The following is an 18,886-nucleotide window of genomic DNA, read 5'->3' as shown; positions in this document are numbered from 1 at the left end:
AAATAATCTTCTCTGCTCTATTTTGTCGATTCCTTTCAGTATTTTGAAGGTCTCGATCATATCCCCACGCAGTCTCCTTTTCTCAAGGGAGAACAATCCCAGTGTTTTAAGTCGATCCTCATATACCAGTTTCTCCATACCCTTCACTAGTTTGGTTGCTCGTCTCTGCACCCTCTCCAGCAGTTTTATATCCTTCTTTAGGTAGGGAGACCAATGTTGGACGCAGTATTCCAAGTGGGGTCTGACCATTGCCCTATAAAGCGGCATTATAACTTTCTCCGATCTACTCGAGATTCCTTTCTTTATCATGCCCAACATTCTATTTGCCTTCTTTGCCGCTGCCGCGCATTGTGCTGACGGCTTCAGGGTCCTATCTATCAGTACACCCAGATCCCTTTCTTGTACACTTTTTCCCAGACTTGCACCTGACATTCTGTACTCGTATTCCTTATTCTTACTGCCTAAATGCATTACCTTGCATTTCTCCACGTTGAACTTCATCTGCCATTTCTCCGCCCATTTTTCTAACCGACACAAATCGCTCTGGAGTTCCTCACTATCCTCCTGCGATCTGATTGCCCGGCAGAGTTTTGTGTCATCTGCAAACTTGATGATCTCACTGGATGTTCCGTTTTCCAAGTCATTGATATAAATATTAAAAAGGATCGGTCCAAGTACTGAGCCCTGGGGTACACCACTAGTCACTATCTCCCAGTCGGAGAACTTCCCATTAATGCCCACTCTCTGCTTCCTGTTATCCAGCCATTTGCCTATCCATCTTTGTATATCTCCCTCTATGCCATGGCTTTGTAGTTTCCTGAGAAGTCTTTCGTGTGGAACTTTGTCGAACGCTTTCTGGAAGTCCAAGTATATTATGTCCACCGGCTTTCCACTATCAATTTGCTCGTTCACGGTCTCAAAGAATTGGAGTAAATTCGTCAAACACGATTTCCCTTTCCTGAATCCATGTTGACTGGGTTTCATCAAGTCGTGTGTGTCCAAGTGCTGAACTATGCTATCCTTGATCAGTGATTCAATCATCTTGCCTGGGACAGACGTAAGACTCACAGGTCTATAATTGCCCGGTTCTCCTCTCAATCCTTTTTTGAAAATTGGCGTGATGTTCGCTTTCTTCCAGTCGTCTGGTATCTGACCAGTTCTGATTGACAGGTTTGCAAGTTTTTGCAATAACTCTCCGATTTCAACCTTCAATTCCTTCAAGACTCTTGGGTGAATTTCATCCGGTCCAGGGGATTTGTCACTTTTAAGTTTGTCGATCTGGTAGTATATCTGATCTAAGTTCACTTCAACTGTGGTGAGGCTGTCCTCTATTTCTCCTGTAAACAGTTTCTCCGCTTCAGGTATTGTTGAGGTGTCCTCCTTCGTAAAGACGGACGCAAAGAAGGAATTTAGTTTGTCTGCGATCTGTTTATCTTCCTTGATGTACCCTTTTCTTCCCTTGTCGTCCAGGGGTCCCACTGCCTCTTTTGCAGGTTTTCCCCTTCACTTATCTAAAGAAGGGCTTGAAGTTTTTGGCCTCCCGGGCTATTTTTTCCTCATAGTCCTGTTTTGCATCCCTCACCGCCTTGTGACATTTCTTCTGTTCATCTTTATGTTTGTTCCAGGCTTCGGTTGTCTTCGTGCATTTCCATTTTTTGAAAGAGTCCTTCTTTTCTTTTATGGCTTCCTTCACCTGTATGGTAAGCCATGCCGGTTTTCCTTTGCCTTTAGTTCTCCGATCTTTAGAAATCCTCGGAATGTAGAGATCTTGCGCTTCTGCAATAGTATTTTTCAATAGGCACCATGCCTGATCTACTGTTTCAAGTTTGTCCACCATCTTCTCGAGTCGTTTTGTTACCATGGCTCTCATGCAATCGTATTTACCCTTTTTAAAGTTTAAGGTGGTGGTTAAGGTTTTGGCATGTTTCCCTTTCCCGATGTCCAGTTTAAAGTACCTCTTCCAAATTACTCTTAAAACAGTTGGAAACTGAATTTCAGATGCTCCACAGTAAAAAGAATTGCAGTAGTTCAAATATGGCAATAATATTGGTTTGACAAAGTACCCGAAAACTGGATTATGACAAGATAGATCTTATAGCTCTCAGTTGTTGAACACGGAAAAATAGGTTTTTTTTAAAGAAAGCATTCTCATATGATGATTTAATTCTAGATCAGAATCTAAGGTTATAGCTAAAAATTCTGGATGCATTATCTTTTCTCAATACTTCACCAAACATTAATTTACTTCATTCATAGATACTCTCATAATTTTCAAAACCAATAAATTTTGTCTTAGGCATATTCAATTTTTTTAAAAGCTTTTCCTAGCCCAATTGCTAACTTTACCTATAACTTGACTGATATATTCAGGTACATTTATAGTTGCTTCCATGAGTGGGCAGAATAGATATACAGCAAACCCCAGCTAGTTTGTGGATCCAGTAATTTGTGGTATTTTCCTACCGCCATTTCCTTGTGCTAAAGTCATGGTTATACCAATCAGGAGCTGCTTTGACACTCAAAACAGCTCCTGATTGATGTAGCCTGACTTTAGTACCAGGAAGAGGTGGTAAGAAAATACCGCAAATGATTTTCAGCACCCGCAGGCACCCCAGCTGCCCTCTCAACCCCTTAAACTGCATTTGCAGTTTTTCAAAATTTGCGGGTGTTCCTGAAATGGAACCCCTGCGAATTTCAGGGGGAGTACTGTATTCCATCTGCATAAGTAAATATTAAACATAGAAACATAGAACATGACGGCAGAAAAGGGCCACGGCCCATCTAGTCTGCCCACACTAATGGCCCACCCCCTAACTACCTCCATGAAGAGATCCCACATGCCAATCCCATCTTTTCTTAAAATCTGGCAAGCTGTTTGCCTCAATTACCTGTTGTGGAAGATTATTCCAGCGATCAACCACTCTTTCGGTGAAGAAATATTTTCTGGTGTCGCCATGAAATTTCCCACCCCTGATTTCAACGGATGCCATCTTGTTGCCGTGGGTCCTTTAAGGAAAAAGAGATCCTCTTCCACCTCGATACGGCCTGTGACATATTTGAACGTCTCGATCATGTCTTCCTCTCTCTGCGTTCCTCGAGTGAGTACAGCTGCAACTTACCCAGTCGTTCCTCATATGGGAGATCCTTGAGTCCTGAGACCATCCTGGTGGCCATTCGCTGAACCGACTCAACTCCTGTGTAACCTAAATCTGAGAAGATGTTTCCTAATCCACTCATACAAAGAAGGTGATAAGGGTGAACTTTTGAGGCATAAAACATCTAGCTTTCCATAGTTCAGATAATTTGGTGTCTCATGCTACTTCATGTGTTCGTCCTTCCAAAAATCCTTTCAACCACTGAAAAACATTATCATAAATATCCAACTCACTCAACCTATAAAGCACTAACTGGCAATCTACTGCATCAAACGCGATGGAAACATCAAACTGCAGTACCTCTGTCACCCCAAGCTCAAGTGCTCCCACACAGCTGAAACCATCTCTAACAATAGTATCTCAGCACTATGAAAGGCTCTAAAACCAGGTTGAGTGTAATGTAATATTTGAGTAACAAATTTTTGATAATTAACCAGTGATTCAAGCAATTTAGCAATTCATGGCATGCTTGCTTTTGGTCCAAAATTTTCAGGTTCAGAAAGATCTGCCCCTATTGACTTAAAATAGGAGTTAACAAAATATGCAAAATAGTTTTAGGGTAGGAACCCTCTTGTAATATAATATTGACAAATTGTGTTAAGCAATTCACAAGATTTAGTGGTACTGTTTTCAACAAATATTTTTTTCCACTCAGAGAATAGTTAAGCTCTGGAATGCGTTGCAAGAGGATGTGGTAAGAGCGGATAGCGTAGCTGGGTTTTGTTTTGTTTTTTTAAAATTAAAGAAACATAACAATATCCAATAGGAAATAAAACATTAATTGCATATACAATACCATGATAGTAGCCCACAACTAAGGAGAGAGAATCAAGCACAAATCAAGGGTAGCTGATTTTCAAAGAAATATATCAATATATCATAAGTACAGAGCACATCGTTTGTATCTTTACTATACAGTCTGGACGGTGACTTCAGTGGGCATCTGAGGGGTTACAGATGCCGCTTTACCCTCCAGAAAAAATTGTAATTGATCGGGTTCATAAAAAACATATCTATTTGCTTGATAATTGATACAACATTTACATGGAAAGCGCAGCTGAAAGGTAGCGTAGCTGGTTTTAAGAAAAGTTTGGACAAGTTCCTGGAGGAAAAGTCCATAGTCTATTATTGAGAAAGACATGGAGGAAGCCACTGCTTGCCCTGGATCGGTAGCATGGGTTTTGGCCAGGTACCAGTGACCTGGATTGGCCACCGGGCTTTTCTTAGTTCTTAAATATGATGGACAAGAGTCAAATAAACAATAACTTTAAGCTAACCTTTTCATTACTTGAATAATATGCTTATCTTTCACATATTCAAATGTATGCCAGCATCAGCCGCCTAAAACCTCATGCAACTTACCTCCAATATGTCCTTATCTAATAGAAACACAATTGCAATTTTATTTAGTTTATCTGCTCCTGTAAAACTTTTGATTGGTTCCTCTGAAGATTCTTCTACTGTACCAAGTCAATTTCAACTAAGACTTGAGGGGTTTCTTTGTCTGATATTAGCTCTGCAGTATATAGTATGGAGAGGGAATTGCACGATTATCTTTCTTTATTATCTAAATTTACTAAGGACGCCTCTTCAAAAATGGCTGAAGGTGACACTAGAATTGGCTCAGCTGAGCAACAATTACCTAAACTGGACTTACAACTCAATATGTGCTGTTACAAAAGATCATCTTTTACTCTTTTACTACATATGAAGATGGAAATGGTGGAGAATGCAGCAAGAGTACAGAATTTGAGATTTTGAAGCTTTGCTTACCCTGATACTTTCATAATTGAAAATGCATATTATTTCCTTAAATGGTGAGAGAGAGTAGAGAAGAGGGTGGTATGGATGTGATTACCTCTCCAGATAGTTTAGATATATCAAAGTTTTTGGATTCTTCCCAAGAAGCCATCAGTAAGTGAGCAATGTTGTTGATTACCTTGCATTTAGCTATTTTGAATGGGTTTTGTTCTATGAAAATTTTACCTTTTTGTGGTTAGACAATAATATTCCTAGTTGTCTCTCCCAGATGTCTCTAGACTCACTAAATTGTGAAGAAAATCTTTTTTTTTTTTTTTTTTTTACAACTAAATCTAAAGTTTTGGCAATCGATGCTAATTTCTTTCTTAAATTTCCTTGTAAATGTTTAGTTGACTATGAGAATAATCATTACGGTTTTTTTTAGATCCTTTACAATTGGAAAGTTTTCTAGTGGGTAAGCAAATTAAGGGTAATTTAGAGATAATGTGGAATCTGCTACTTCCTGAATATATAAATTGTTTGAAGATAAGAATAAAATTAGTTCAGATTTGAGATATTGATGTCTGTAATTAGCCATTTGTAAAAAAATGTCCTTAATATTGTACTTTTTGAATTTGTGGAGTATTTCCCATGATGTGGAATAAAGTATTCCACTTTCTTTATATGGTGGTTTGCATTTTTATTCTTTTTCTTTAGACTTGCGTTCTATTATGACAAAATTTCAAATAATTCCTAGCACAAATGATTTTTTTTTGTAGAACAAGAAATGAGACTCAAAGGAGGAAAGCGTCAGGATTAACATTAGAAAATATTTCTTTAGGAGAAGGGTAACATAGTAACATAGTAGATGATGGCAGATAAAGACCCGAATGGTCCATCCAGTCTGCCCAACCTGATTCAATTAAAATTTTTATTTTTTTTTTTAATTTTTTTTTCTTCTTAGCTATTTCTGGGCAAGAATCCAAAGCTTTACCCGGTACTGTGCTTGGGTTCCAACTGCCAAAATCTCCGTTAAGACTTACTCCAGCCCATCTACACCCTCCCAGCCATTGAAGCCCTCCCCAGCCCATCCTCCACCAAACGGCCATACACAGACACAGACCGTGCAAGTCTGCCCAGTACTGGCCTTAGTTCAATATTTAATATTATTTTCTGATTCTAAATCCTCTGTGTTCATCCCACGCTTCTTTGAACCCGGTACTGTGCTTGGGTTCCAACTGCCGAAATCTCTGTTAAGACTTACTCCAGCCCATCTATACCCTCCCAGCCATTGAAGCCCTCTCCAGCCCATCCTCCACCAAACGGCCATATACAGACACAGACCATGCAGACTGTGGTAAACATATAGAAGAACCTGCCAGGGGAGGGGCTGGAGCAGAAAGTTTCACAGCAATCCGAAAAGCCAAGGATTAACACAGAGGATCCTTAGCTGCAAGAGAGTGAAAGTAGAGCCTGAACTTAATTAACCCCCCCAACCCCCTCTTTTTTACAAAACCGTAGCACGGTAATAGCTCTGACACTCTTAGGAATTCTATGCTATCGCTATAGCTAGCGCTAAAAACCACACTGTGGTTTTGTAAAAGGGGAGGTTGGGGGGTTAAGTTCTGTAGGAAAAGGTAATGGGCCTTGTGCTCTTTACCCGCTCTCTTGGCACTATGAGAGCGACCTGGTCTATTCATGCTGATGAATCTCTTGATCTGAGATTAGGGTAGGCACGAGACTCCTTACACTTCTTTTCAGACTTGGATGAGGGATTATTTCTTAATGCTGACTTAGTGACCTGAAAGCTCGGCTGATTCATAAATCCCCAGTTGCTCACGTTCTGATCCCACCACCCCTCCACTGCATTCTTTTGGCTGAAGATTGTATCTTAATATTATTTTTAGTTTGGCTTTCCAGGCGCTGGGAGGAAGGAGATGAAGCGGCTGCATGCCACGGGTCTCTGGTGGCTTTTTACAATAATATTTGTGTATGGGATTCAGCTCAGAATAGCTTTACTTTGAGATAATCTTTACTAATGTCTCCCCCGATGATGACAGTAAACACTTGACAATTAGTCATTTGGCAGTCACTTGGCATGCCATGAAAGAGGTGCATTGCTTTACTAGTGGAATATCTTGATTGAGAACAGAACACACTGGGGTTCTTGGAGGGGGTGGAGGGAGGCCATGTGGCTCATACACCTCCTTACTTCCTCACCCCGCAACGGTGGGTTTGCGGAATGTGTTTTCTGGGACCCAGCTAATAAGCACTGGCTGCTCAGTGGCAGGCGGAGGTTATCAGCTGGTTCAAGGGCTCATATGTTATGTGCTGGGGGGGAGAGCAGAAGTCATATTGAAATGAGCCCAGCTGTGCAATATCATTAGACGTACACTTCAGTACAAAGTCTGGCTTTGCATACTTTTATAAGTTTTATCTTATGGCTGACTATTTTTCTTATATTTATTTATTTGATTTTTGAGTCCATCTGCCCAAAGGAGCTCAGAAGGGTTTACAAATCAGGTACTCAAGCATTTTCCCTATCTGTCCTGGCAGGTTCACAGTTCATCTAATGTACCTGGGGCAGTGGAGGATTAAGTGGCTTGCCCATGCTCACAAGGAGCAGTGCTTGATTTGAACCCACAGCCTCAGGGTGCCAAGGCTGTAGCTCTAACCACTCTAACACACTCCCATTGATACTTTTGTAAACTACCTTGAACCACTCTTTGGTAGAAAATCTCAAGTTAGATTATGAAAGTCATGTATTAAAACAAGTAATACAATTTAGCTCAGCTCTCATTACTGTTCCCTTAAACTGAGTTTTAAATGCATTCAGTGGGAGTTTCGATCATACCTAGCCTAAGCTCAGTTTCTTGATTGAATTTTTTTAAATTTTCAGAAGGCAAAACCAGAACCACAAACAACAACTTGTACACAGTCAAGTGTGTTTGACACTCTGGTAGAACATATTTAAGATTAATCTGAGGGGAAGTTAACCCAAGTATAGCTGCAACTGTCTCACTTAAAGGGACAGAGGAGACAGAAGCCCTGTTTAAGGGATCAAGAAGGTTTTGGACTGAATCACATACATCAATCTGATATTCCAATAGTTTGTTTATATTTAAGATGGGCTTTGTACATAGCAGAATGAAAAACACTATTTATTTAGAGTCAGTTTTGGTTAATATTCAATACTTAAATTATTTAGGGTTCCTGAATGTACAGTCCTTGAATTGCATGCAAAAAATGAATGCTGGCTTGTACAAAGCTGCGGTAAAGGTTTCTACCGTGGGTCAGCGAGGTAAATGCTCATAGGAATTCTTTGAGCTTTGGATCATTTACCTCGTCAGCCCGCAGTACAAACCTTTGTACAAGCCAGTATTCATTTTCTGCATGCAATTCAAGGACTGTACATTCAGGTTTATCAGGTATTTCCTTGTCCCTGGAGGGTTTGCAATCTGAGGCCCTCTTTTACTAAGCCATGGTAGAGGTTTCTACCAGAGCCCAGAGTGCTAAATGCTCCGATGCTGCTCCAACACTTACAGAAATTCTAAGAGCGTCAGAGCATTTAGCGCTCCGGGCTGTGGTAGAAACCTCTACCATGGCTTAGTAAAAGGGGATAACAGAAGGTTACGTGACTTGCTACTGTTTGGGCTTTTGCTAGATACTTGGAAACAGGCTAGATGAACCATTGGTCTTCAGCCTGTTGCTCTAGCCATTAACCCACTCATTCTCTTTCCTTGTTATTTTAGGTACAGACCTTCCAGTGGAGGAAGAGCTGTGGGTCACTGGTTGAGCTACTGCCTCTGCACCCAGAGGTTGTGAGAACAAATCCCAGTGCTGCTCCTTGTGATCCTGGAGTCACCTAATCTTTCCATGCCCACCACTTTGAACATCAGCTTTGAAGTGACAAAAAGGCAGTATACAATTCCTCATTCCCTTTCCCATTAATGATTTGGGTTTCAGGTCCCTGAATATGGAGCCTTGTTTGGCCCATGCAGTGTTGTATAGGGGGTAGCAATAAAGAATGACATGGGGCCAAATTTTTCCCCATCTTTGCGGGTTTGGTCGCTGTCCCTGCCTTAACGCACAAGCCTCAAACACTTATGATTTTAAAGTGTTTGAGGCTTGGGAAGATGAAGACAGAGCTTGCAGGGATGGGACAGGGGCAGGAAAAGAACTTGCGGGGACAGTATGGGAAAATGAATTCATGCGGGGAAGGGGAAAAATCTGTCCCCGTGTCCTTCTCTATTCTAGCTGACACAATACTTTTGTTTGATTTTTCTAGTGTTCAGCAGGCTAACTTGACTACCCTTAACAGCTGATCACATTTATTTGGAGATACAGTCTTTAGGAGTGTGTCTCAGCCTCATCTTTCTCTTTTTGCCTTTTGGATGACAGAACCATCCATTGCATTTGGATGTGCAATATTTCCCACTTTCCATGAGTTACAACCATAATTCATGTTTACTTTGTCTGGTCATATTTAGACACACTGAGGTGCATTTTCAATATGACGTCCACATGGAGAAAAAAAATTGTTTCTCAGAAAACATAATGGAGGAGGTACATAAACGTTTTCCAACATTTGAAAACATCTCTAAAAATGTTTTTTAAAAAAAAAACAGATGCACAGCAAACATCCTAGAAGCTTTGAGATAAACGTCTCTGGCAATTGGAAGTACATTACACAAAACCTGCAATTGTGGTGGAGTTCCCTGTACTGAGTATATGCCCAGTATGATGGCAGGGTGTTTCCTTCACATGCAAAACGTGCATAAACGCCTTGGGTAACTATCTTTATAAAGGCAGTTAATAAATCCCAATTAATAAATAAATATACCGCTGCATGTGGAAGAATGTTCCTCGTTGTGGAACCCAATTTCTTCACGCAGGAGTCTGAGCACCTCGTGAGGCAAAAGGAGAGAGATATTGAAGAGTCCCCTGAACCTGCCACCTCATCTTGTCTCTGTGACGGCCTGAAGATCTATTTGGCGCAGCCTGGAAAGGAGAGTGTGAAGCAGTGCTCCCCACGATCACCTCACCATACATAGGTAGGGTGCGATACAATAAGAGGTACATAATTTTTAAAAATCTAAAAACCCGCCTAAATTGGTACTTGGACGATCAAAAAGACAGGTCATCCAAATGCCAATAATCAGCCGGGGGGGGGGGGGGGGGGGGAGGTCTGTGAGGGAATGAGCTTTTAGGGAGTACCGTACTCTGCCCTATTACGCCCTCTGGAAGCGCATTCCAGGTGTCCACCACACGCTGGGTAAAGAAACTTCCTAGCATTTGTTTTGAATCTGTCCCCTTTCAACTTCTCCGAATGCCCTCTTGTTCTTTTATTTTTTGAAAGTTTGAAGAATCTGTCCCTTTCTACTCTCTCTATGCCCTTCATGATCTTATAAGTCTCTATCATATCACCTCTAAGTCTCCTCTTCTCCAGGGAAAAGAGACCCAGTTTCTCCAATCTCTCAGCGTATGAAAGGTTTTCCATCCCCTTTATCAGATGCGTCGCTCTCCTCTGAACCCTCTCGAGTAACGCCATATCCTTCTTAAGGTACGGTGACCAATATTGGACGCAGTACTCCAGATGCCCGATACAATGGCAGGATAACTTCTTTCATTCTGGTTGTAATACCCTTCTTGATTATGCCTAGCATTCTGTTTGCCTTCTTAGCAGCCGCTGCACACTGTGCCGTCGGCTTCATTGTCATGTCCACCATTACTCCCAAGTCCCTTTCTTGGGTACTCTCATTTAATAACATCCCTCCCATCGTATAGTTGTACCTCGGGTTTCTGTTTCCCACATGTAATACTTTACATTTCTCAACGTTGAACTTCAACTGCCATCTCGTCGCCCATTCCCCTAGTTTGTTCAAGTCCCTTTGCAATTCTTCGCAGTCCTCTTTAGTGCGAGCTCCACTAAATAGTTTAGTGTCGTCTGCAAATTTTATTATTTCGCACTTCGTCCCTGTTTCTAGATCATTTATGAATATATTAAAAAGCAGTGGCTCAAGCACCGAGCCCTGCGGGACCCCACTCGTGACCCTCCTCCAGTCCGAGTAGTGGCCCTTCATTCCTACCCTCTGTTTCCTACCCGCCAACCAGTTTCTGATCCATCTATGTACGTCTCCTTCCACCCCATGGTTCTTCAGTTTCCGGAGTAGGCAATCATGGGGCACCTTGTCAAGGCTTTTTGGAAATCTAGATATATGATGTCTATGGGGTCTCCTTTGTCCATCCGTTTGTTAATTCCTTCGAAGAAGTGCAACAAGTTCGTTAGGCACGATCTCCCCTTGCAGAAACCATGCATATAATATTTAAATTTTTTCTCAATATTGCAGTACCTATGCATCCACATTTTTGGGGAGTTTCTCACCATTTTTCACCAAGTTTTTCATTTTTGTATATTTTATTTATTGCTGAAATATGTCACTTTGTTGTACGACATCTACACATGCATTTGGTAATGTTGCTTCTTTCTTGTCTGTTTATTTTCCTGGATATAGCATTTGTATATTTGCATCCACATAATTGTGAGATTTAATTTATGTTTTTAATCACTGTTCTTCTCTTGCATTTTTTTTAACTTTTGGATTTTTTACTTTACGTTATTTAATATAATTTGCATTATTGTTTTTATGGGTTTAGACTCCTGATGCAGGCCTTTATGGTTGAAGCATGAATCGCGTTACGTCATCAGTTCACCACATAATAAACTCATCCTATTTATGTTCCTGCTATCCTGGTTATTTTTTGTCTCCACCACTGTATTATTAGTTTGCCTAATTTTGATTCCAAAAGCAAAAAAAGGACTGCAGAATGGAATGTACAAGGTACAGGAATGTTTATTAAAACATTAAAGGAATGTTTATTAAAAGTCAACACAAAATCATAATCCAAAAGATGTCTCTCTCATATACATGGAGTACAGACCCATGTATCACAAATTGAGAGTCAAATGGAGAACAACATGGTTGTATAAAATAATTCAAATGTGATCATCGAAGACGAAACTTCTTCCGCGCTAATGCACAGTGTCTTTGATTATCGTTGTTCTCCTGTTAAAAAATTGTGGATAGCCCCACACAAGCAATTGAAGCAGCTCTGAGCCTGTCCTGCCTGGTTAAATTGCTTTGAATAGCAACTCTGTAGTTTCTAATATCAAGCTAGGATAGAAACTCAGACCAGGGAAGAACCTTTACTCTATTCAAGATTTCTGGTCACTGCCGTTAAGTGCTCTGTGTCACTGTTTTATTAATGACAGTAGTTGCTGCATCAGGCAATGAGTTTCAGAGAGGGCGCATTTTAGTCCTTGATTTGAAAAGCCTGAAAATATTTGTTTTACCTGACATCTGCAAATTGGTTCCGAAAATGCATCTCTGTCAGCACAAACAGACAAAATGAAATCATGGGAAATTGAGGCCTATTGACACAGATCAAAGGTCATTGGCTGAAGAATGCATCACACTCCTTGCCAAGAGCACCTTCCCGAGCCAGTTCTTAATGACCAGGACTTGGCTGGGAGGATGTGTCAGTGCGATGTAAAGGCTGCCACTCTCTTTGCCTGTACAGAAGAACATATCAGGACAATTCGTCCAGGTTTATACATCCGGTCCCATGTCTTTCTGTATCCTTTGCATCCTCCCAGGGGATAATCTAATTCCATTTATCTGTTTCCTTTTCCCATTCACTCGCTGGAAGAGTTTCATGACACACCTCTACTCTCATACACTCAGTGAATATGTAATTAAGTCACTGTAGTAGTGGGAAGGAACAATATAACTAAGAAAGCAGAACTCGATCTGCTCAATCAGTGGGAAGGTTATGTTATGTGTTATATATTATGTTATGTTAGTCAGGTTTTCTATTCCACCTTTACCTATTCAGTTGAAGGTTGGGTTACATTACAAGAGGATGGATCAGTCACCCTGGAAGTTACAACGTTAAATTCTTATTCATTCAGATATAAATATTCTATATATTAAATAAAGTATTTAAACTTCCTTGGACTTAGCTTTAATATCTGTGGTTTTCACAGTCGGAGGATAAGTAATTAGCACCTCATAATTGGCTTAAATTAAAATTAATTGGTTGGTAGGCACCTAACTAGGCAGAGGCTTAACACTTTCAGATAGGCACCTAGTCCAAGGCGCCTACCAGAAAGTGGGCATGGTTAGGGGTGGATCCTGGGCAGATAGAAACATAGAAACATGACAACAGATAAAGGCCAAATGGCCCATCCACAGAATATACTATCTCCTCCTTTCACTATTGGCTAAGGCTCTTAACATTTGCATCACCTCTTCCTATAGGTCAGGGGTAGGGAACTCCGGTCCTCGAGAGCCGTATTCCAGTCGGGTTTTCAGGATTTCCCCAATGAGATCTATTTGCATGCACTGCTTTCAATGCATATTCATTGGGGAAATCCTGAAAACCCGACTAGAATTCGGCTCTCGAGGACCGGAGTTCCCCACCCCTGCTATAGGCTAAGGCTCTTTACACCTGCATTGTGAAGTCATAGAGCTTTATGGATATAGAAACACAGAAACATGATGGCAGACAAAGGCCAAATGGCCCATTCAGTCTGTCCATCCGCAGTAACCATTATCTCTTCCTCTCTCTAAGAGATCCCACGTGCCTGGCTCAGGCTTTCTTAAAATCAGACATAGTCTCTGTCTCCACCACCTCTTCTAGGAGACAGTTCCATGCCTCTACCACCCTTTCTGTAAAAAAGTATTTCCTTAGATTACTCTGGAGCCCATCACCTCTTATCTTCATCCCATGCCCTCTCATTGCAGAGTTTCCTTTCAAATTAAAGAGGCTCGACTCATGCACATTTTCATCACCTAGATATTTAAACATCTCTATCATATCTCCCCTCGCCTTTCCTCCAAAGTATACAGATTAAGATCTTTAAGTCTGTCCCCCATACACCTTATCACGAAGACCACACACCATTTTAGTAGCTTTCCTCTGGACCGACTCCATCCTTTTTATATCTTTTTGAAAGTGCGGCCTCCAGAACTGTACACAATATTCTAAATGAGGTGTTTTGTGTCTAGGTCCCTAAAGTGGACTTACAGTAGGCTAAGAAAACCCTGCCATAAATAAATAGCGCCTAATGTTAGGGCACCTACCGGTGTCTAAGTCCACTTTAGACACCACTAGGCATGATTTTATAAACGGCACCTAATTTAAGCTTGCTATGCGCTATGTGCCGCACTTCTCGGTGCCTAGTTTTTAGGCACTATTTATAGAATCAAGGACTAGGAAATATAGTCAGGGGTTTCATTTATTGATTCATTTTCCAAATGACCTGAGTGATGAAGGAAATTGGTGGTTTTGTCAACTAGGGACTAGGAAATCCAGGGGATTGCATTATTGCTTTATTGGAGTCAGGAAGAAGGAACCAGGAGAAGAATCACAACAACCCATGAACTCCCAACGCAAGTAAGAAGAACCACCAGAAACTAGAGATATACACAAAGAGACTGACCTAAAAAGGGGTTTCAAAGGGAAAAATAGGGTTACTTACCTGACAGAACAAGGAGCAGTGTTCTGTGGTGATTTCATCCTCTAACCTGGAAAAAAAGGGGAATAGAATCAATTATTTTAAGCAAATACTTTTTGCCAAAAACAAACTGGTGTGTTCTTATTAGTTAAAGAAATATACGAGTATACCAACTGAGATTGTTCTTGGTTGATGAAACTGTTGTGGAATAAGCTGGGGTTTCTTGCTGTACTTCCAATTAATTTCTGGGGATTTTGCGAAGGAAATATTGTTAAGTAATTGTCCTAATAACTTGTGCACTTTGTCTGAACTTGTTTAAATACACAGCTGTGTTTATAAAGTAATTTAACCTCTGATATTAACCATTTTAAATCATTTTTATAACCGAGCGCAACAATAAAACATAAAATTAACAGCAAAGTACATTGTGACATCTGTGATCTTTGCAATAACATCTGTATCTTTAACAATTCACTTACACTCCTCCCCTCCTTTTACTAAGCAGAAGTAGAGGTTTCTACCACAGTCCGGAGTGCTAAATGCTCCGACGCTCATAGGAATTCTATGAGCGCCACAGCAGCGTTTGAGAATTTAGCGCACTGGGCCATGGTGGAAACCTCTACTGTGGTTTAGCAAAAGGAGGGTGGGATCATTTTATATTATCAAAAATTACTTTTAAACCCAGGCTTCAGGTATTGGTGGCCCAACACTACCCGACACTTCGATCCATCAGACATTTTTAAAAAAAATAATAATAACTTTTGTGCTTTTTTAATTTCAAAAAAATGATTATTGTAATATAGTATATGCAGGACTTTCTAAATTCAATGTTAGAAGACTTCATGCAATACAAAACACAGCTATAAAACATTTGGGACATAAAAGTAAATTTGATCACGTGATCACGTTATTTCTCTCTTATCATCGGTTACCAATATCATATAGGATATAATTTAAAATCTTAACGTTGATACATAACTTGGCTGATGCAGATGAAACAATTTATCCTAATTGATTTAGTACGCACTAATTGATTTAGTATCCTAATTGATTTAGTACGCACTAAATACACGTACGCTAAATGCTAAGGCATCCATTATATTCTATGGGCACCTTAGCATTTAGCGCATGTTAATCTTTAGCGTGCCTTAATAAAAGGACCCCTTAATTCTATAACTATATAATATATTCCATTACGAACATTAAACTCATTACAAGATAATAGGTTGGTTTTACCATCAGTCAAAAGGACTAAATGGGAATTTACCCGTTCAAAGACATTCTTTTATTTAGCACCTAGTTTTTGGAATCAATTTCCTAGTGAGATTCGGTTAGAGATTAATTTTAAACATATTTTTTCAATCTAGCATGCCATTTGGGCAAGATATTCCTCAGAACGGCCAAATTGATTGATTGTTTGTAGTGTTCCTTTTGGGTTGGATCCAGGGAATTCATCTGCACAAACAGCAATGTAAAATGATATTTCTATTTAAGACAGGTCTTTTCTCTTTTTAATGGAGTTCTTTTCTTTTAATAAATTATATTGTAAACTGCCATGAACAGTTGTACGAGGCGGTGGCATTATATAAAATTGGAATAAACATAAATATACTTGGAATCTGTTATTACTTTTCCTGAATTTCCTTAATGGTGCAAGTTCAAGTGGAAGCCCACTGATTGTGACAATTTTTTTATTTTTATCATTTCAGATTTTACATCACCATAACAATTGGGATATTTGAAAACAGAAAAATGCAAAAAATAGACTATTATAAACTAAACTAAACTAAACCTTAAGTTTATATACAGCATCATCTCCACGGATGTTGTAGAGCTCGGCACGGTTTACAAGAACTTAAAATATAGGAAGAGAAGGACAAAAAAAAGGTTTACATTACATTTGGGATTTCTATTCCGCCATTACCTTGCAGTTCAAGGCGGATTACAAAAGAATTATCCAAGATGTATTACAACAAGAACTTACACAAAAAAAAAATTGGTCATTTTCAAAAAGAGTAAGAAATGGGTAAGGTTATTTGTTTGGGGTAGTTGGCTTTAGTGAGAGGTGGAGTTTGAGACTTGCGGTTTTATTTCTTTTTTCAGAGTTTTCTTGAAGAGTATGGTCTTTATTTCTTATATATGAACTTATATATAGAAGAGAAGAGTAAGGGTGGATAGAATTACATTTTAGTGAAAAGCCAGGTTTTCAATCGCTTGCGGAATAATTGGAGGGAGCCCAGGTTCCGCAGCGGGGTAGTAAGGTCGTTCCAAAGACCTGTGATTCTGAAGAGAAGGGATTTTCCCAGTTTGCCTGCATAGCGAATACCGTGTAGAGAGGGGAAGGACAATTTATACCTTTGGGCGGGTCTGGTAGAGTCAGGACTCGAGGAGTTATAAGATAGTGGGATTAAGGGAGGAAGGATGCCGTGAATGATCTTATAATGATCTTATATTATAAGGAGTACCATAAAGTACAATAAGGCAAATATGTTTTAATTCCATCTTTTATTGCTGAAGCTGAAACAGCTTGTAGAGCTGAAACCTGAGATTCTACCACTGTGCATCGTTTATCCAATAAAATAACATTTGAGTCCACATTAACAAATTTCTCAACTACTTCATATGAAAAGACCTTATTCTGAAAGATAACAGATCTTAACATATCCTCTCTCTGTTAGGTCCTAGCTCATGCTCACTGTATAACACCAGCTCTGGCAGGATATACTGTACATTTCAAATCTGACATATTCTAATCATAAAATAGAAAATAAAATGATTTTTTCTACCTTCCACTGTCATATCCAACATTTATTTCTTTCCCACTATCTAGCATCTCTCTCTCTCCCTGCCTTGTGCCCTGGGTCAAAGCTCTCTATTCCTCTCCATGCAGCATCTTCCCCTTCCTCTCCTCCATTATGATATGCACCATTTTTTTTCTCTATCCCCATGCCCCATCACTCCCTGCCATCCACCCTATGTTCAACATTTCTTCTTCTCTCTTCTCCATGTATGTCTCCCTCCCCTTCACCATATGCAGGATTTTTCCATCCCACCCCTTTCTACCTCTTCTCTCCCTTCCTCTCCTCCACTCCAACAATTCTTCCTCTCTCCTTTCTCCCCCATGTGCATCTTTCCTCCCCTCCCATCCCCCTGAATAATAGTTTTCCTCCCCTCCCACCCATTCCCCTGTGTAGCAGCTATCCATCCATCCCTCCCTCACACCCTCCCAATCCCTGTGAGGTAGTTACCAATCCCTCCCTTCCATCCATCCCCCTGTGCAGCAACACCCCACTGACTCTCCCACAATATCCGATGGTGAATTTCCACAAGTTTCACTCCCTCTGCCCACAGAAAGCACACTATTGCTTGCCATTCTTTGATGGTGCAATCTTGCAATAGAGTGTCCATGTTTCTGACCTCATGGCTGCCACATAACTAAAGGCCGAGTGATGCACTGTGTGTGGACGAACTATCCAACCGGCAATGTAGAAGTACATATATTGCATGTAGCTAGCTTTTTTCTGGTTATCATGTAGTTTAAAAATGACCTTTAATTTTTGATTTGCCCTTGCATATTTCATTTCTTTAGAATATTAGTTCTCAGCAGTGGCGTAGTAATAGGGTTACCATATTGAGCGAAGTAAAGATCTGGACCCATGGCCATGCCCTCAGTTCTGCCCCATTCCGCCCTGCCCCAGGCAGAATCCACGTATGCGTAGATGCAGCCACCAACTTGCAGCCCACGTCGGCTTCAGTGCTCTCTATGATGTCACTTCCGGAACCTGCAACCAGGAAGTAATGTCAGAGAACACCAAAACTGACATGGGCAGTAAATTGGTGGCTGCTCGCGCTGACGTGAAAAAGGTATGGTGAAGGGGTGCCACCGCCCCGGGCGCCACTCATCCTTGCTACGCCACTGGCCGCAGTTTTGTTCCTTTTCTTCTGATTTGGTCTCTAAGTTTAAAGAATTGGGTGACAAAATGGTTACTTTTACATTTCCCAGTTGCAAGTGACTGAAGCTATATCTGCTTCTCTTCAATTCACTCCTTAGCAGTAATAAGAGATCATCTTTTTTTTGCATTGTAAGATATGGAGCACAGAAAACTCAGTCCGTTTGGTATGCAGCATTATTTCACTGGCTAGGAACGGCTCTTGGCTGGTTAGTGTTTGGTTGATTTGACTAACTGCTAATATTCAGTGGGAGATGGCCAACTGTCTCCTGCTGAATATCCCAGTATGTGCCTAGTGGCCACATGGCTATATCTTATGCAGTGGTGTAGTAAGGGTGACTGGGAAGTAAAAAAGGTACAGGGGAATGCAAGGGGCGCGCGCGCAACATGGAGAGGAGTGGGGGAAGGGGGCGCCGCGCCCTTCAAGTTTATTACATTTGATATACCACCTGTTTTAAATTCTAAGCGGTTTACATAAAAGTTTTACAAAAGGAAGACCGTGCCTAGGGTGGACTGCTCCC

The 18,886-nt window shown here is 40.5% G+C and overlaps 1 protein-coding gene across 4 annotated transcripts in view; it reads right to left on the bottom strand.

Moving 5' to 3' along the window:
* The window catches only part of METTL27 (methyltransferase like 27), a 266,987-nt gene that overhangs the window by 81,457 nt on the left and 166,644 nt on the right, over positions 1-18,886 (bottom strand). For 2 of the 4 annotated variants that reach the window (XM_033922206.1, XM_033922207.1), the window contains exon 3: positions 14,440-14,485. The gene's annotated coding sequence lies outside the window, so the exon portion shown is untranslated. Of the gene's footprint in view, positions 1-14,439; positions 14,486-14,589; positions 14,651-18,886 lie in introns of those variants that run through there. The other 2 variants (XM_033922209.1, XM_033922211.1) reach the window with 2 other exon arrangements.

Source organism: Geotrypetes seraphini, chromosome 15 (genome assembly GCF_902459505.1).
Source record: "Geotrypetes seraphini chromosome 15, aGeoSer1.1, whole genome shotgun sequence".
NCBI lineage: Eukaryota > Metazoa > Chordata > Amphibia > Gymnophiona > Dermophiidae > Geotrypetes > Geotrypetes seraphini.
This window is presented reverse-complemented; position numbering and strand designations above follow the sequence as displayed.